We start from the raw sequence: 20,991 nt of genomic DNA on the forward strand, positions 1-20,991 counted from the left end.
CTCGAACTCAGCACCACCTTCCTAACCTGCAATCTTCTTCCTGACCTCTCCGCCCCCACCCCCACTCCGGCCTATCAACCTCATCTTAACCTCCTTCCACCTATCGCATTTCTAACGCCTCTCCCCCAAGTCCCTCCTCCCTACCTTTTATCTTAGCCTGCTGGACACACTTTCCTCATTCCTGAAGAAGGGCTTATGCCCGAAACGTCGATTCTCCTGTTCCTTGGATGCTGCCTGACCTGCTGCGCTTTTCCAGCAACACATTTTCAGCTCTGATCTCCAGCATCTGCAGTCCTCACTTTCTCCTTACACCTGAAGAATGGCAACTATCGCTGACTGTCTGCACCGCTGAAACCTCAACTTTGCATGGGTCAATATCTTTAGTGGAGCAGGGCAGAATATTTGAATGCAAAAACTATAACAGAAATAATGGAACAATGATTAGTGGGCTATTCTCATATCAAACCTTCCAAAATGGCATCAAATAAAAAGAATACACTGAGCATTGCTCTCTGAAAAGTGATGTACAAATATTGGTAACAATCTAGGAGAGGAGTCTTCTCAATTAGAAACAGCTAAACAGGTTTCAAAAATTGTCTGTGGACTCTGGGTTAAAAGATAGTTTTAAGTAGGAAGCCTTTGACATTTCTGTAGCATAGATGAATGCTCATGAAGCTCATTCGTTGATTGACTGATTACTAAGAGCACTTATGAAAGTGCATTGATCAACTTCCCATTGGGTTTCACTGTGACCTGATTGATCAGCAGCCTTCAGGATATTCATGGACTGCTTGATCACTCATGAAGGGTGGTTGATTTGTGACTGGCTGCAGATTCAGCGATCAACATATCCTATCTGAACTGGTGAAGCTGCTATGTCAGGTTTGTACATTTTCACAGGTGGACGTGACTGGTGTTCTGTGAGGGAACAGGTTGGTCATGTTCAGTGGCTTGAGGAGGTTGCTTGGTATCTATGGGTATCTTGTAAGGGTAAGAAAAAAAGCTTTATACATCTTTTCAACATTATGATTCAGATTTTGAATGAGCCTGATGAAAAATATGTGGATATCAACATACGATCTTCAAATTAATCTTTTTAACAGAACCCCTGGGAGCCAAGTATTCAGCATGCTGTAATATGATGAATGCGTTGACAAATGCTCTGCAACACTTTTCCAAGGTGCAAAATAATGATTAATTCAGCAGTAAGTTACCTTAGGAAGCTCTCTTTCAAGAGTCCTGCCTTTTTGCTAAGGTGCATGTACACATTTTAGGACTAACAACTTCACCTGTGACACAACTCTTCAAAGCCAAGTTGCAGAAACAAACTTTTATTAAAGTTTCAGTAGTTGTTCCGGTAAGATTGGAAGGGATTTTCTGTTTCCTAAGAAGCTACCTGGATATAAGGGAATGGAACATTTTTGATAACTTGACAGCTCTTGTCCCAGGTAGCTCTGTTTCAGAGATAATTAAGCTTTAATGACAGAGAGGGTCGCAAGCCCAGTCAACATGGAGCCACAGCCCCAAATCTAGAAAACCATGCTCCCAAACCATTCACCAGTTTTGCGTGGAGAAAGGGATCCAAAGAAGCAACTACATATGTCAAATTTCAGTTGCCTTCAGTTAGCAAAAGTTTTACTAATGGGATGACATGACTTGCAGGCTTTATACCTTTCAGGCGAAGATTTGAAGATGGTGAGTTATTTTGAGAGGTAGGTACCCTTTTGGAAAGCTATATATTAATTTGGATTGATCCAGGGACAGCCTTGGGAGAGGTAAGGTGCCCTTTGAAAAATGCTACTGTCCTTTGGAAGAGGTCAAAATCCCTTTGAGATTGTTAAAGTAGACATGAATGTACATAAAATGCAAATACGTTCTTTGGAATTGTCAACATTGGACCTGGGAGCAAGAACAGAGAATGCTCTACTCGTCAATAACATAATGGCTGATCTGGTTGTGGTCTCAAGTCCACTTGCCTGTCTACACCTCAAAATGCTCAAGCCCCCAAAAATCCATCTAGTTCAACCTTAAATAAGTTTAAATATCAGCTTCACTACTTCCTAGGGAGGAGAATTCCACAGACTAACAACCCTCAGACAAAAAAAAAATCTCAAGTCTTAAAAAGGAGATCTATATTCTTAAACTATGTCCGTAGTTTTAATTTCCTCAGCGTCCACCAAATCAAGTTCTGTCAAGATCTTACATATTTCGATAAGGTCATCTCTCATTCTTCCAAATCCCAATGGATAAAGGCCTAACATTTATTTTAAAAACCTTTTATCCCTGGAATGAGTCAACTGAATCTTCTATGAACTTCTTCATGGCATTCATATGTTTCTTCAAAAAAGGAAACCAAAATTATGCTGTACTTCAGATGTGGTCTCACCAATACTTTGAACAGTTACAGTAAGACATCTATATTTTTATACCCAAGTCATCTTGCAGTAGTTGACAACATTCCATTTGCCTTCCTTTATCTACCTGCAGCCCAATGTTATGTGATTCATTTATCAGGAACCCAGATTTCTCTGTACAACCAACTCCTGCAATATGAATCTATTTAAATAGTTTTGGTTTTCTATTCTTCCTGACAAAATAGACAAAGTAACATTTACCTCTGTTACACTCTGTCAACTTTTGCCCACCTAGTTAGTCTATATCCCTTTGTAAACTCTCTACTTCCTCTTAACAATTTAGTTTCCTACCTGTCGTGATGCAATTGGCAAACTTAGCTACCAAACATTTGATTCTCTCATCCAAATCGCTGACATGTAAACAGTTGATGCCACAGCATATATCCAGAGGCACTCCACTGGTTACTGTCTCCTGTTAACTAACCAATGTTTTATCCATGGTAATAGGTTAGCCACTACACTATGCGCTCTTATCTTATGCAACAGTCTTTGATTTGGCACCAGATAAAATGCCTTCTGGAAATCCAAGTTCACCACATCTATCAATTAATATATGTTCTATATGAACATTTAGAACATAGAATAGTACAGAGCTGAAAATGTGTTGCTGGAAAAGCACAGCAGGTCAGGCAGCATCCAAGGAACAGGAGAATCGACGTTTCGGGCATAAGCCCTTCTTCAGGAAGAAGGGCTTATGCCCGAAACGTCGATTCTCCTGTTCCTTGGATGCTGCCTGACCTGCTGCGCTTTTCCAGCAACACATTTTCAGCTCTGATCTCCAGCATCTGCAGCCCCCACTTTCTCCCCATAGAATAGTACAGCACAGGAACAGGCTCGTTGGCCCACTATGTCTGTGCCGACCATGACAAATAGAGGTTACTTTGTTAAAAAACAGTTTAAACAAAATTTCCTGTTCACAAAGCCATATTTACTTTGCCTGGTCACCCTGTAATTTTCTAAGTAACCTGTTACAACGTCCTTAATAATAGATTCTAACACCTACCCTATGAAAAATGTTAGGCTAACAAGCCTACAGTTTCCCGTTCACTGCCTATCTCTCTTTCCTTGAATAAAGATGTTACATTTGCTATTTCCAATCTTCTGGGAGCTTTGCTAAATGTGAGGAATTTTGAAAGAATATTGGAGCATAAGAGCAGGGCTAAGCCATTCAGTCCATCAAGCCTGCTTTGCTATTCAATGTCTATTTAAATGTTGATCATTTATTTTAATGCCTTTATCCCACACCATTTGCATTTTCCTTTACATTATCAGTGCTCAGAAATCTGTCAATCACTGCTATCAATATACTCCATGGTTAATACACAGTCCTCTGGTATAGAGAGGTCCAAAGATTTACAACACTCTGAGTAAAATAATTTTTCCTTATCTTGGTGCTCTGCAGTTTCCCCATTATTTTGAAATTGCCTCCTTGGTTCTAGTCTCCCTAACCAGAGGAAACGTGCAACCTGCATCTACCCAATCTATACCTTTAGGTATCTTATAGGTTTCAGTTTTTGAAACACTGGAAAATATAGGCCCAGATTGTCCAATCTCTTTTCAAAGAATGATTCCACCATCACAGGAATTAGTCTGGTAAACTTTCATTGCATTCCCTCTGTAGCAATAATATCCTTTCTAAGTTAAGGAGACCAAAACCACACACAGTACCCCAAGTGGTGTTCTAACCAAGTTTCTACACAAATTAAGCAATACTTAATCTGTTCTTTTCTATTTATTGTTCATTGTCTATGTCACTTGCTTCTGCTTGTAATGGTTCCTGCAAAGGGATGTGCTTGGCATTGTGCACTATACTTGTCTGTCTTGTGCCATAATTTGATAAATCCTTGTTTCTTTTTAACTGCTAACTCCTCAGTTTATTGCATCTGTTGTTAGTTTACTAAGTTCTTTTAGAACAAGAAGGGGTGATTATCTACTTACATATACCCAGAAAGTCACTTTTTAGGTAACTGAATTCCATTCTTTTATTGTCCTAATCCTAACAAAATCTCTTTCAGCTGCGGGTTTCAGGGAAATCACACCCGATAACAACAATTTGCATTTATACAGGGCGTTTCAAGGTTTTCCATATTATGAAACAAAATTGTCCACCAGGCAGAATTAACACCAGGTCAGAAAATGTGATACTTGGATGGATAACTAAAACTTTGCCAAATATTAAACATGAAAGAGAACCTTAAATAGAATAGAGTATTGAATATTCTTTATTGTCATGTGTACTCCAGTAAGGAAGGACAAGAGTACAGTGAAAAGTTTTTACAATGGCTGGCTCTAATGGCACCATCCTAGGTTCAACTACACAGCAGCACATCTTGGATACAAAAGAGGAATAAAAAGAAAAGCAGTAGCATTACTTGGTGTCTCAAATATAAATTAGAAGTATGATAGTTATAAATTAGTTAAAGGATTGATATTACAGTCCAGTAAAGAATTTCAGATTGATATTACTTTGCAGCAGCTCAGCAAGCACACAGTCTGACCACCTGCGCCAGGGCGTCCAACAACAGTCCCATTCCACTCCAAGCCTCCACTCCACCCCACTGTCCACTCTGCTGCAACAAGGTAAGTTGCATTGCTCCGGCACTCGCTTTTCCTCTCACGGATCTCCAGGACTCATTTCCCCTCATACTGCTCCAGGTCACGCTTCCCCTCACATTGCTCCAGGGCTCATTTCCCTTTGCGCTTCTCTGGGGACTACTTCCATGAACACTGCTCCAGGGCTGTTAAAATGAGAGAGAGAAAAAGAAAGAAAAAGAACAGGCTCTGCTGCTACCTTGCAGTAATGATGGAGGAGAGTCATAGTGAGGCAAAGAGCTTTAGGAAGGGAACTCCAGAGCTTAGGGCCAAGTCAACTGACGGCAGTGAGGTTGGAATAATAAAATCTAGAAATGATCAAGAGAACAAAATTGGAGAAACATATAGCTCTTGATATTTTTAATCAATATGTTTGGGCATGCTGCTGGGGCAAGTGGGACATAAATCCAGTTTGTTTGGCCAAGAGGTAGGGGCACTACCACTATACCACAAAAGCCCAAACACATTAGAACTCCCTTTGTTTCTTAAGGAGCAATGGGTTGACTCGAATTTGAACCAAGATTACTGTGGTCACAACACATTCTACAATATAATCACAGAATTCTACTGACACCATAAACATAGAGCCCCTAGAAGGTTATAGGGCTGCAGGAGGTTAAAGAATTAGGGAGGGATGAAATGATGGAGCAATTGAATCACAATTGCATGACATAGATGAGAATTTTAAATGAAAGTGTTGCGAGACAGAGAACCAGTGTAGTTCATCAGTGACAGGAGTAATGGATGAACAATTTGCATGTTGCAGTCTCCTGTGATAGCAAACTTATACAAAATATGGCCCTTTCCTACAAATAACTTGCATAAACTTGTAATATTAGTCAATATATTTTTGGGCAAAATATATAGCAGCAGAAAATGCGCTGCCAGAAACAGGTTCAGGAAGTGACACTGTGCACAAAAACCATCAGTTTCAAAAATCTTAGATAAATGATTTGTGTTCTATCATTCTGTGCTTCTGATCCACTTACAACTTCTTCAATCCAGGCTGGATTTGTAGCCAAGTTCTATAAATGAAATGCAATGTTCTAATATATTGTAGTGCCATTACAATTCTAATTAATATTAATTTACTTCAGAATCTTCATGACACCTAATTGTTTTTATACTGCAAAGAAATTTTCTAATACATGTCTGCTCACTGGCCCAATTCTGTAATGAAGTATTCAGATTTCAAGTCCCAATACTTGTAGCAATAACTCCACCAACAGATCCACAGGAATGCATTTAGCAGCTTTTGTCCAGCATTTATTGCCCATCCATTAGGTGGAGGTGAGCCACTTCCTTGAACAACCCACAGTGCTGTTAAGAAGTCAGTTCAGAATGTTGAGGTGATGCAAGGGGTGCCAATCAAGTAGGCTTCTTTGTCTTGGATGATATGAAATTTTTTTGGTGTTGAAGCCACACTCATCCAGGTAAGTAAGGAGTATTCTATCACATTCCTAAGGTGCAAATGGTGGGCAAACTATGGGGAGGTTGGTTGTAAGTTGCTTGTCAAAGTGTTCCAAGTCTCTAATCTGCTGTTGTAGTCACAGTATGCAGATCACTGATCCACCTTAGGTTCTGGTCAATGGAAATCATTGAAAATGTTGATACTTGGTAATTCAGCAATTGAAACTGTGTTGAATGTCAAGGGGAGATGGTTACATTTTCCCTAGTTGGAGATGGTCATTGCATTTGCATGACATAGATGTCATTTGCCACTTATATCCAAGATGGAGGACAGGAAAAATTTCTGGCTGTAACAGCTGCTCCTTTTTTGAGGTATTTTAGGTGTTGGAAGTGATTTCTTTGAATTCCGGGAGCAGCAATTACTGCTTTATATGCTGTTGCATTGTTTTGCAAATTTGGAGAAAACAAACACTGAGATCAGTGCAGGGGGGAGAGAGAGAGAGAGAGAGAGAGAGAGAGAGAGAGAGGAAGAAACCCACGCTGCTAACTAACACAGCAGTGAGAACCTGCACAATGACTGCCTTTGCTATTTGAATGCATGTATCGCTGGACTGCATCTGGGAAAATCAACAAGTAGTGAAATTCACAAGTAATCTTGGAGGAACCTGTTTGGGAGAGGTCACAGCTTAGAAACAGAGAAGTGGATATTTTAAGCGTGGCCTTACAGTAAGTCTGCAATAGTGAGTAGAGTGTTCTTCTTGATTATATGTTTTATTGAGATATGTCTCTTGATTAAACTTGAAATATAAGCCATAAGTATTAATTTAACCTGGAGCAGAATTTTGTACAGGAACAAGACAGTAGTATTTTCTGGCTATGTAGATTGAAAGAAGCAAAAATAGTCTTTAGTAGAGTGATATGCTCTTCTTGTCAGATGTGGGAGGTTAGGGAGAGTTTACAGGTTATTGAGGATTACGTCCACAATAAATGCCATTGGTTGCTAATCCTATCAGACCAAATGGGTCGGTTGGAGAGACAGTTAGAAGCAATGAAGAATTTACAAAAGCAAGGGGATGTGATGGATGGGAGTTATAGGAAGGGGGTAAAGACTTAGATACAGCCACATAGATGGGTTAACTCCAGGAAAGGTAAGAGTGGTAGGCAGGCAGTATAAGAGTCTTCTGTGGCTATCCCCATTTCAAACAAGTCTGCTGTTTTGTAAAATGTAGGGGGTGATGGATTCTATGGGCAACATAGCACGAAAGCCAAGTTTCTGGTACTGAGACTGTCTCTAATGCAATGAGGGGTGGGTCGGGTTCCAAGAGCTCGACTGTGTTAGGGGACTCTCTCGTCCGAGGTACAGACAGATGTTTCTGTGGCTAGCAGCAAAAAATCAGAATGGTTTGTTGCTTCCCTGGCGCCAGAATCAAGAATGTCTCAGAGAGGGTGCTGAATGTTCTCAAGGGGGAGAGGGGCCAGCAGGAGGTCATTGCACACAATGGAACCAGTGACATAGGAAGGAAAAAGGTTGAGACTCTGAAGGGCGACTACACAGAGTTAGGAAGGAATTTAAAAAGGAGATCCTCAAGAGTAGTAATATCTGAATTACTCCTGGTGCTACAAGCTAGTGAGGGTAGGAATAGGAGGAGCTGGTGTATGGGAGAAGGATTCATGTTTTTGGATCATTAGAATCTCTTTTGGGGTAGAAGTGACCTGTACAAGAAGGACAGATTAAACCTAAATTGGAAGGGGACTAATATACTGGTAGGGAGATTTGCTAGAGTTGCTCGGGAGGATTTAAACTAGTAAGTTTGGGGGGGGGGGTTGGAACCCAGGGAAGTAGTGAGGAAAGAGATCAATCTGAGACTGGTATAGTTGAGAACAAAGGCAAGTCAAACAGTCAGGGCAGGCAGGGACAAAGCAGAGAACAAGGCAGAGAACAATTAAACTGCATTTATTTCAATGCAGGAGGCCAAACAGGGAAGGCAGATGAACACAGTGCATAGTTAGGAACATGGGACTGGGATATCACAGCAATTACAGAAACATGGCTCAGGGATGGACAGGACTGGCAGCTTAATGTTCCAGGATACAAATACTACAGAAAGGAGGCAAGAGAGGAGGGGGAGTGGCATTTTTGATAAGGGATACCATTATAGCTGTGCTGAGGGAGGATATTCCCAGAAATACTTCCAGGGAAGTTATTTGGGTGGAACTGAGAAATAAGAAAGGGATGATCACCTTATTGGGATTTATTATAGACCCACTAATAGAGGACAATTGAGAAACAAATTTGTAAGGAGGTCTCGGTTATCTGTAAGAATAATAGGGTGGTCATGGTAGGGGATTTTAACATTCCAAATATAGAATGGGACTGCCATAGCGTTAAGTGTTTAGATGGAGAAGAACTTGTTAAGTGTGTACAAGAAAATTTTCTGATTCAGTATGTGGATGTACCTACTACAGAAGGTGCAAAACTTGACCTTCTCTTGGGAAATAAGGCAGGGCAGGATACTGAGGTGTCAGTGGGGGAGCAATTTGAGGCCAGAGACCATAATTCTATTAGTTTTATAATCGTGATGGAAAAGGATAGACCAGATCTAAAAGTTGAAGTTCTAAATTGGAGAAAGGCCAATTTTGACGGTATTAGGCAAGAACTTTCAAAGTGGATTGGGGGCAGATGTTCGCAGGTAAAGGAACAGCTGGAAAATGGGAAGCCTTCAGAAATGACATAACAAGAATCCAGAGAAAGTATACTCCTGTCAGGATGAAAGGAAAGGCTGGTAGGTGTAGGGATGACTAAAGAAATTGAGGTGAAAATGTGTTGCTGGAAAAGCGCAGCAGGTCAGGCAGCATCCAGGGAACAGGAGAATCAACGTTTCGGGCATAAGCCCTTCTTCAGGAACCTGATGAAGGGCTTATGCCCGAAACGTCAATTCTCCTGTTCCCTAGATGCTGCCTGACCTGCTGCGCTTTTCCAGCAACACATTTTCAGCTCTGATCTCCAGCATCTGCAGACCTCACTTTCTCCTTAAAGAAATTGAGGGTTTGGTTAAGAAAAAGAAAGAATAGACAGGATGGAGTGAATCCCTTGAAGAGTATAAAGGCAGTAGGAGTATACTTAAGAAAGAAACAAGGAGGGCAAAAAGGGGACATGAGATAGCTTTGGCAAAAAGGTTATGGAGAAGCCAAAGGGTTTTTAAAACCACATTAAGGACAAAAGGGTAATGAGGGAGAGAATAGGGCCCCTCAAAGATCAGCAAGGCGGCCTTTGTGTGGAGCTGCAGGAGATAGAGGAGATACTAAACAAGTATTTTGCATCAGTATTTACTGTGGAAAAAGACATGGAAGATATAGAATGTAGGGAAATAGATGGTGACATCTTGAAAAATGTCCATATTACAGAGGAGTAAGTGCTGGATGTCTTGAAACGCATACATGTGGATAAATCCCCAGGACCTGATCAGTTGTACCCTAGAACTCTGTGGGAAGCTAGGGAAACAATTACTGGGCCTCTTACTGAGATATTTATATCATTAATAGTCACAGGTGAGGTGCCAGAAGACTGGAGGTTGGCTAACATGGTGCAACTGTTTAAGAAAGGTGGTAAGGACAAGCCAGGGAACAATGAACAAGTGAGCCTGACGTCAGTGGTGGGCAAGTTGTTGAAGGGAATCGTGAGGGACAGGATGTACATGTCTTAAGGAGTGTGGGAGTGTTGCTGAACATAGAGACCTTGGAGTGCAGGTTCATAGCTCCTTGAAAGTGGAATCGCAGGTAGATAGGATAGTGAAGAAGGCGTTTAGTATGCTTTCCTTTATTGGTCAGAGTATTGAGTACAGTAGTGGGAAGGTCATGTTGTGGCTGTACAGGACATTGGTTAGGCCACTGTTGGAATATTGCGTGCAATTCTGGTCTCCTTCCTATCGGAAAGATGTTGTCAAACTTGAAAGGGTTCTGAAAAGAGTTACAAGGATGTTGCCAGGATTGGAGGATTTGAGCTTTCGGGAGAGGTTGAATAGGCTGGGCTGTTTTCCCTGGAGCTTCAGAGGCTGAGGGCTGATCTTATAGAGTTTTATAAAAACATGAGGGGCATGGATAGGATAAATAGGCAAAGTCTTTTTCCTGGGGTGGGGGGAATCCAGAACTAGAGGGCATAGGTTTAGGTTGAGAGGGGAAAGATATAAAAGAGATCTAAGGGGTAACTTTTTCACGCAGAGGGTGGTACGTGTATGGAATAAGCTGCCAGAGGAAGTGGTGGAAGCTAGTACAATTGCAACATTTAAAAGGCATCTGGATGGGTATATGAATAGGAAGGGTTTCGAGGGATTTGAGTTGGGTTCTGGTAGGTGGGACTAGACTGTGTTGGGATATCTGATCAGCATGGACAAGTTGGACCGAAGGGTCTGTTTCTGTGCTGTACGTCTCTATGATTCTATGACGATCATCACAAGCTTGAATGTTATCTATGTCTTACTGTGTGTAGGATCAGACTACTCTCAGGAGTCACAAATTGTGCTGAATATTTGCAATTGTTAGTGAATATCCCCACTTCTGATCAAACATTGGAGGGAAGGTCATGGATAAAGAAGCTGAAGATGGTTGGGCATAGAACACTAACATTTCTAATTAAAATGATCATGGAAGTCTTAACAGAAGGAAGTAATAATGTATTTGAATCAGAAATTGATGAAATGCAGTCTGGATGTAAACTTGAAGTAGGAACAAGAGAGAGAATATTTAACCTAAGGACAATTTTTGATAAACATCTAATTAAAAATTCACTTATAGACAATAATAAAGTATTTGTTGGTGTCAAACACCAAAAGTTAATGGATGTGTTGCTGAAAAGTAACATTGACAGTAAAGATGTGAGATTTATCCAGAGTCCATATTGGTTCCAAATAGTAAGCATCAGGCTAGGAGAGGGGCAGCAAGATGTGTTTCTAGTGTAAAGAGGACACAAACTGTATGATTGCCAAAATTGTACAATATGTACACAGAACAAATATTCAGAGAATTAGATGGACCAAGGTTAAATATTGGGGGCAAGAACTTGCAGTATGTTAATTTCACTGGAAGAATTCAAAGAATGCCTATAAATATTAACACCAGAAAGACAAATCAATTGCATTTAAAAGGAATACCTGAGAAGAAAGCCGAGTGAAGATTGAAGTGAACAGTGTCACACTGGACATTTACATACGTTTGTCAATTTAGAACAAACAATAACAGGAGATGGCAGATGTGATAGAGAAGTTTAGAAGAAGGGTGAAGATAGCCAGAAGTAATTTTATGAAGATAAAGGATATGTTAACAAGAAACAGGCTTTTACCGGAAAGAAAACTCATCAGATGCCACATTCTATTTATTCCCTTACATAATTCTGAAACCTGGAGAATAAGTAAAGATCTGTAAGAGAAAATAGAGGTCTTTAGAATAAGACAATGCTAAAACTTCCATTTAGACAATTACAGATATGAAAAGTTACTTGAAAGTGCAAGAAAAACCAAAGAAAAAAATTAATGCTTTGGCCATTTGTCTGAGATTGAAAAAATATGGAGCTGGAAAAAGCACAGTAAATCAAGCAGCATCAAAGGAGCAGGGGAGTCAACATTTCAGGTCGAAATCTTTTATCAGGGTACTTTATCGACTCTGACTTTCCAGTATCTGCATTCCTCACTATCCTCTATTTGACTTGGTTGAAAAGCTTCAGACATCTTTTCTAGAGAGTAAAGTGGAAAGCAGCAAAAGGAGAATTTGTGCTCGATATAGCTCGATATCATAGAGTGGTTGCAAATGAGCTACAGTGGGTAGGTGGCGCTGGTACAAGATAGACACGTACAATGCCAGCATGTCCCCTCACAGGAGTAGTTACAAGCAGCAGGAAGTGTTATAGACAATTAACTAGAAATAAAAAGATACATGAAATAATCAGATAGTGTGGGGTCAGAACACTAAATAGATTCATATGTTTCTCTTCAGTTTTTTTTTCTGACTAACCAACCCTACACTACAATGAGAGGCCTTGAAATTAAGATTTATGAATAATAAGTACATAGTGCTCCTAAGCAAGCATTCAAACATCATTTAGAGCTTGGAATTCAGTACTTTGAAAATCAAACAATGCTCCCACAGTTTATGAAGGAAGAAAATAAATCAAATGGATGGGTGAATCTAGAGCCAACTCACACCTTTCCTTGAGAAATAATTTCTTCCCTTTCATTATGCTTCCCCTGAGGAAAGCTCAAGTACTTGATTAGCTGAAACTGTTTTTCTTTTGTCTGTTTTGGAAGGAATTATCATTTGGTGTATCCTGCTGACCATGGTGATATTGGTCTGTCAACCTCTGATGGTGTCTACCTGAATAGCCAGGCAGGTGCCTGGAGGCAATTGCCTGATGAGAACTTAATGAGAATGGACAGGTATTGGTATTAAACAAAACAACTATTGAATACAAAGATTGATTCTTTTTTTTCCTCTAAGTGTGCATTACATCAAGGTTTTTGGAGGATTTGTTTGCTACATGGTCAAGTGATCTTTCTCACTGTATCTCAGTGAATTGCCTCATTAACTATCTACTCCACATCCTTTAGCATCGCCCATATATAATTCAAACCCCATCTAAGCACATGCTGTTCCCAGAATAACTTGCCACTCAGCGGATATCCGGCAAATGACATGCATCCCTTCTGCTCACACCATCTTTGAAAGGCCACTGTACATCCAGACAAGCATTGGCAGTGCAACGTTGGCCCCCACCAGCACTGTACAGGCACAGCAGAAACAAAGATATCCTATCCACAGCACGTAGTCAGCATGAGTAGCACAGTGGTTAGCACTGCTGCTTCATAGGGCCTGAGACCCAGGTTCAATTCCAGACTTGGGTGACTGTCTATGAGGATTTGCTTTTCCCTCCGAGTCTGCATGGGTTTCTGCCAGGTTCTCATGGCTCCCTCCACAGTTCAAAGATGTGCGGTTTAGTGGATTGGCCATGTCAAATTGCTCCATAATATGCATGCTAGGTGGATTAGCCATTATAAATGCAGAATAATGAGGTAAGTCTAGATAGGTTGCTCTTCTGAGGATCAGTGTAGACGTGATGGGCTGAATGCACTGTAGGGATTCTATGATGCTATGGCTGACACTGCTTACACATACAATCTCACTCCCATCACTGTTACCACCATTTCACACATTTTATCTATCTGTAGGTACATCCCATCTGAATGCCCTCTCTAAGTCACAGTTTCCACACCCTCAATACCTAGAGCCTCTCATTGTCCAGTAGGGGAACATCACACACAAGCAAGCAATTGGACGAAATACAGCTAATCAAATGGATGTTAAAATTACGGTTAACCATATCAGTAGCAAAACCTTTATGGAGAGCCATTCTGAAATGCAAGGAAATTATTTTAATGAAATATTAAACTGAGATCTCATCTACCATCTGAAATGAACATAAAGGAGACCAAAAGTACCCACAGAAGCACGGGGAGGATAGAATCATAGAATTTTACAGTACAGAGGGAGACCATTCAATCCATCTTGTGTATACTGGCTTTTAAAAGAGCTACCAACCTCCCCTCACCAACTCCATCTCTGTAGCCCTCTAACTTCATCACTTTCAGGGGACAGCTGATATGTTCTGAAGAAATACATATTCTGCATGGATACCTCCGCACCATCAGACTTCAATAAGTTAAAACAAATAACTAACATTAATATAATACCTTTCATGATTTCAGGTTTCCCAAGGCATTTTACAGTCAATAAAGTATTTTTAACTGTAGTCATTGTTGCAACACAGGAACTGTGACAACAAATTTTCTGATGGCAAGCCCTATGATATCAATGTGTAATGAGCAGATAATCAGTCTTAGTGATGTTGGTTCAGTGATAAATATTGGCCAGGACACCACAGAGAACACCTCTAATATTCACCAAAACAATGCCATGGAATATTTTATATATTTGAGAGGGCCTACAACATTTCCCAATTTATCATGTCTTAAACAGACAACTTCACACTTATCCATGTTATGTTGCATCTGCCACACGCTTGCCCACTCAGTCAACTGTCTAAATTACCCTGAAGACTCATTCGATCCTTCTTATTTCTCACAATCCCCACCTAGTTTTGTGTCATCAGCAAACATCCTCACTTCAGAAGTAAAACAAAACAAAGAACTGTGAATGCTGAAGGTATGAAACAAAAACAGAAATTGCTGGAAAAACTCAGCAGGTTTGGCATTAACTTTGGATAAAAAGGAGAGTTAGCATTTCGAGTATAGTGATCCTTCTTCAGAACTCATAGTAGCTAGGAATACGGTATATATGTTGAAGACACAAGGGAGTCTGAGGGGGAAGAGAGAGAAGAATAAGCAGGTAGATGGAGACACAGCCCACACACACAGAAAGACAATTAGACAAAGGGAACGAGAAAAGCTTATAATGAGGAACATAATTAGGTGAAAATGGATTAGCTGCACTGAAAGCGGCCATGACATAACCTGGGGTGTGGGGGTGGACAAAAGACTACAAAGTACAAAGAACAGCACAGCACAAAAACAGGCCCTTTGGTCAACACCAACACATGATGCCTTTCTAAACTATCCCTCTATTCCCTGCTCGTTCACATCCGTCAAAATGCCTATTAAACATTGTTATTGTATCAGCCTCTACCACTTCCTTTGGTAACGCATTCCAGGCACTTGCCACCCTCTGTGTAAAAAAAAATACCTCTCACATCTCCTTTAAACTTACACTTTTACCTTAAACCTGTGTCCTCCAAGAATTAATATTTCTACCCCAGGAAAAAGTCTCCAACTGTCCATTCTATCCATGCCTCTCATAATTTTGTAGATTTCTATCAGGTCACCTCTCATCTTTCTACGTTCAAATGAAAACAAACTAAGTTTGTCCAATCTCTCCTCATAGCTAATACCCTCCAAAGCAGGCAACATCCTGGTATAGCATTACTACACCATGTCCAAAGCCTCCACATCTTTCTGGTAATGTGGAGACCGGAACTGTACAAAATATTCTAAATGTAGCCCAACTAAAGTTCAAAACAGCTTTTTTTTATACTCTGCACTTGACCGATGAAGGGAAACATATTACATACCATTTTGATCACCTTATGCACTTGTGTTGCCACTTTCAGGGAACTGTGAGCTTAAATCCCTCTGTATGTTGATGCTACTAAAGATTCTGCCATTTACTGTATATTTCTCTCCTACAATAGATCATCCAATTTGCGTTTGTCCAGATTAAACTCCATCTGCCATTTTTCTGCCCAAGTCTCCAGCCTATCTATATCCTGCTGCATCCTCTGGTAATCCTCCTCACAATTCGCAACTCCTCAAATCTTTGTGTCATCTGCAAACTTACTGGTCAGGCCACCTACATTCGTTTCCAAATAATTTGTATATATTACAAACAACAGGAGTCCCAGCACTGATCCCTGAAGAACACCACTGATCATGGATCTCCAATCAGAAAAACACTCTTCGCTACAAAAGCCTTTCTTACATGACTAAGCCAGTTCGGTAACCATCTTGCCAGCTTACCATGGATCCCATGTGACATCAGCCTGTCATGAGGGATCCATACAGACAACATTCACCATCTTGCCCTCATCAATCATCTTTGTCAATTCCTCAAAAACACAAATCACGTTCGTGAGATGGGACCTTTCCCACAAAAAGCCATGCTTCCTATTGCTAATAAGTCCATATTTTTCCAAATGTGAGTAATTCTTATCTCCAAGAATCTTCTCCAATAAATTTCCCTACCACTGACTTAAGGCTCACTAATCTATAATTTCGCAGAATATCCCTGTTGCCCTTCATAAACAAGGGAACAACATTGTCTATTCTCCAGTCCTCTGGAATCTCTCCTGAGACTAGCCCCAGCAATTTCATCACCAGCTTCCCTCAGCTATCTAGGATAGATCCCATCAGGTTCTGAGGACTCACCCTAAAGATTGTTAAAACACCCAACACCTCAAGAAGGTTACCTCAGGGTACAATGAGATCTTGATCAGTTGGACCAATGAGCTGAGGAGTGACACTTGGAGTTTAATTTAGATAACTGAGGTGCTGCATTTTGGAAAGGTATATTAGGGCAGGACACTGACTGGTAAGGTCCTGGAGAGTGTTGCTGAACAAAGTGATCTTGGAGTGCAGGTTCATAGTTCCTTGAAAGTGGATTCAAAGGTAGATAGGATAATGAAGAAAGCATTTGGTATGGACTGAGTATAGGAATTGTGGCTGGATAGGACATTGGTTAGGCCACTTTTGAATACTCCATGAAACTGGTAGCCTCACTCACAGTAGTTGCCACTCTATTGTCAGTATAATGCCACCAACCCTGTAAATTGGCCCATAATTGAGCTTTTGTATATTCAGATTGGACTGACAGTCTCCAAAGAGCATTCCACTGGTTCCCTTTGCAGGGCACCTCCTGATCAGTACTGGAAATCAATGGGACAGTGCCAGAGAAAAATACGAAGGCAGCTCCTGTCCCTTTTATCAGCCACTACACCCTCCACAGAGCTCATTTTCCACCACCAAGAGGCCAGTGCAATTCATTCTATCTTCTCCACAGCTACCCTATCAAACACATTCATCATTTAGAAAATCTCTATCGGGTCACTACTCAAACTTCTCTTTTCCAGAGGAAAATGTCTATTTTTTTGTCAGGTTTTAAATTAATTTGTGTTTTTAATCGGTTCACTTTCTGGAAAAACTTTACTCTGCTGCCCCCTTTTATAGATTTCTACATACCCTGAAGCTTTTAATTCTCACCCTGAATTAAAAAGTCATCACAAATAACAAAAATCATAGCCAGAGGGTTACAGGAAAATATTCTTTATTTCTTATTTCCAAGCTAATCACTTTCTGGAATGTAAAGTACCATCTTCTGAGAATATGATTAACCACAGAAAAAAGTATCTCTAGAAAAGTTTGACATAACTTGATGATTGAATTTGTGTATATCAATGCTTAATCAATCCAAGTATGATATTGAAAAATGTAACAGGGAAATTCAGCTGTCTGATGCAAGATCAAAATGGCATAACATGACATTTAATAAATCTTTACACAATTTAATTAAATCCTGTTAATAAATCTGAAACCCAGGAATGCACCTCAACATATTTTGTTCAACCCAAAACAAGATTTACTATATTGATGTGAGGTGAATCGATTGAACTGAGTTAATTAATTTTAAACTAGTTTTAAAGACATTCAATAGTGATTTTACTGGGCACCTCTTTTGATGTGTTGGTGCCATTGAGGCCCACTGTAAATCAGTATTAATGGCAGATCTGTTGTTGATTTTCTGTCAAAAACTTATAAATAATTTGCTTCTTGATCTGGGATTGAGTGAATAGTTTGGTAACAGGAATATGAAGTAACATGACAAGGTTTTCTCTTCACAATCTAATTTCCTTCTTTCTGTTCTACTGAAGGTACTGAATCATGCCAGGGATCCAGTTCCATGGTGATTATAAACCCTACAACACCTCATCCCATTGCCCAGTTCACCATGTGAGTCTTTATAAAGCATCATGATGAGACTACTCAACCTTAAAACACATCACATTTCAGCTCAATCTTGTTAGGTAATAAATTGCTGTGAGGTTTGAAAAGCTAACATAACCAATAAGTGTTGATAAGGTGAAAGGAAGTAGTAGTAAGCTTCACACTGTGAAGTAGTTTTTTTATAACAGTAAGACTTATTGAATTTAACAATGACAAGAATATGATACAGCCACAGTTGAGATATAGACAATAACATAGAGCTATTGATTTGTTAGAGCTAAACAGCCAGATATTGAGAGAAAGCTGGACTAACAATAGTAGAGATAGTCCATAACACTGGCACAGAGTGGGAGGAGTTCCTATAACTGCTAGTGTACTAATATTACTAAAAACTGAATAAGTAGAGCGGGTAGCAAGGAAGAATTGTTGGACATGATAATGTGACTGTATTGAATTAACATCAGAAAATATATAGCTATTACATCCTGAGCACTGTGTCTAGTTCTGGCTACAAAGGCAGAAGGACGCTATTCAAGCTTAGAAAGCCCAGGAGCTTCACGCCTCCAACATTAGGGGCACAAAGACTTGAGGAGAGTTTACAGTAGTTTTGGATCTTCCATTTGATGAGGAATTCCTTAAGGAGATAAATATTGACATTATTATAACATTAATTTTCAAATCCTCTCTGGACACAAGAGGAGTCTCAGAGGTTTGGAGGACAGCTAATACAATATCATTATTCAAAAAGTGGTAGGGATAAACCAGGGAACTATCAGTATATAAGTTTATCAATAGTAGAGAAACTACTGAAAAATTCTGATAAACAGAATTAACCTCCACTTAGACAGCCAAACATTAAGAAAAGATAGTTAACATAGCTTTGTCAAGTGGAGGGAACTTGATGTGTGGATGAAGGTAATGCTGTGCTTTATGTTTACATGGACCTTGGTAAGTCTTTTTAAAATCGCAAGATATAGGAGCAGAGTGGGTCATTCAACTCATCAAATCTGCTCTACCATTCAATGAGATAATGGTAAATTTGATAATCCTGAACACTCTTTTCCTGCCGTTTCCCATAATCCTTTTTAAAACGCTGATTACTAATTAAAAACCTGCTATCTCAGCCTTGAATATACTTAACGGCCCAGCTACCACAGCTCTCTGAGGTAAAAAAAAATCCACAGATTTACTACTCTCTGAAAGAAGAATTCTGCTTCACCTCTGTCTTAAAAGGGTTATCCTTTATTCTGAGATTATGCCCTCCAGTCCTAGACTTTCCCACAAGGGTAAACAACCTTTCTGCACCATCCCTGTCAGGTCCCCTAAAATCTTGTATATTTTAATATGGCCGTCTCTCGTTTTTCTAAACTACAATGAATAAAAGCCCAACCTACCGAACCTCTCCTCTTAAGAAAGTGCCTCCAAACTCAAGATCAGCCTACTAAACCTTCTCTGGACTGCCTCCAATGCCAGTACACCGTTTCTTAGATAAGGGGTTTGTAGTATTCTAGGTGTGGTATGATCAGTGCCTTGTATAGTTTTAATAAGACTTCTCTATTTTTAGACATCATTTCCTTTGAAATAAAGTCTAACATTCCATTTCCCTTCCCTATTACTAGCTGAACTCATATGCTAGCTTTATAAGATTTATGCCTGAGGACTCACAATTCCCTCTGTGCTATAACTTTCTGCAATCTTTCTCGATCTAAGACAGCATTTACGAAATTGTCTGCTTATAGTCTCTTATCAACGGTGTATTTCCATAGTCTGTCCTTACACTGAAATGCCTGAAGACTGCTTCTAGCCCATCTAGATATGATGTGAAACACTTGACCTCTATCTCATCTCTCAAGCTCCGTGCCAGAATTCAGTTAATTAGTATCGTAAAAATCATACTGTACATGCATTCATCCATCTTGAAAGAACAACTCAATGACCGTATCCCACCCCAACTCAGCACTTATGTTCCAAAAAAAATCTAAATATAAAGCACTGAGTAATTCGCCACTTAAAAGGAAGAAAATATTATCAAATCTTAAGAAGGAAAGAGTTGATATAGCTCTCCTACAGGAGACACACCTGTCAGATAAAGAACACTTGAAATTACGACAGGGCGGATTTGATCAGGCCTTTTTTTCTTCTTTTAGCTCAAAAAGCAGGGGAGTTGTTACTCTTGTTCGGAAGAATTTCCCTTTCAAAATCCTAAAGCAGATAAAAAACGAATCTGGACGATATATCTTGATTAAAGCCCTCAGAAATGGAGAGGAATATGGGATTTTAAATTTGTACTGCCCCCCGACACACCCCTTTAAATTTATAACGGAAGCCTTCTCAAAATTGATGGCTTTTGATGCCCGTCATATAATTATAGGGGGAGACTTTAATTGTATTAAGGATCCGGAAATAGATAGGATTCCCAAGAGTACTGCAGGAGTATCTCCCAGATCTAGACAATTGATGGATCTGAACAAAGAATTAGGATCAGTAGATGTATGGAGATGTCTTCATCCACAGGGTAGAGATTTTTATTTCTACTCTAATCCACATAAATGTCATACCAGAATTGATATGTTTTTTGCCCCCTCAATTTTTTTAAATTCCATATCATCCTGTAAAATAGGTAATATAGCAATTTCTGACCACGCTGCTGTATATATGGAAACTAAGGCGAGGAACAGTGGGACATCCCCTCGGCATTGGCGTATGGACCCCTTCTTAATGAAAGATAGCAAATTTGTAAAGTACTTCTCTCAAGAATTTAAAACTTTTTTAGAAATTAATTCAGGCACAGCTAGCAACCCGTCAATGATGTGGGAGACCATCAAAGCTTACACGCGAGGCTTGATCATCTCCTACCCAGCGACCCAGAAGAAATTAAAAGGAGAACAACAGCGTTTGCTTGAAACCCGCTTAAAAGCGGCTGAAACAGCATACACTGATAGACCCTCTATTATTAAATTGCAAAGGATTACAGCTCTTACGACAGCTCTAAACACTACGCTTACTCAAACAGCTAAGAG

At 39.9% G+C, this 20,991-nt stretch overlaps 1 long non-coding RNA gene across 2 annotated transcripts in view; it reads left to right on the plus strand.

Moving 5' to 3' along the window:
• LOC122560764 overlaps positions 1-20,991 on the plus strand; it is a 91,175-nt gene that overhangs the window by 31,138 nt on the left and 39,046 nt on the right. The window contains exon 3 of one of the 2 annotated variants that reach the window (XR_006314804.1): positions 17,899-17,930. This is a non-coding gene — a long non-coding RNA (uncharacterized LOC122560764). Of the gene's footprint in view, positions 1-17,898; positions 17,955-20,991 lie in introns of those variants that run through there. The other variant, XR_006314805.1, reaches the window with a different exon arrangement.

Source organism: Chiloscyllium plagiosum, chromosome 21 (genome assembly GCF_004010195.1).
Source record: "Chiloscyllium plagiosum isolate BGI_BamShark_2017 chromosome 21, ASM401019v2, whole genome shotgun sequence".
Lineage (NCBI taxonomy): Eukaryota > Metazoa > Chordata > Chondrichthyes > Orectolobiformes > Hemiscylliidae > Chiloscyllium > Chiloscyllium plagiosum.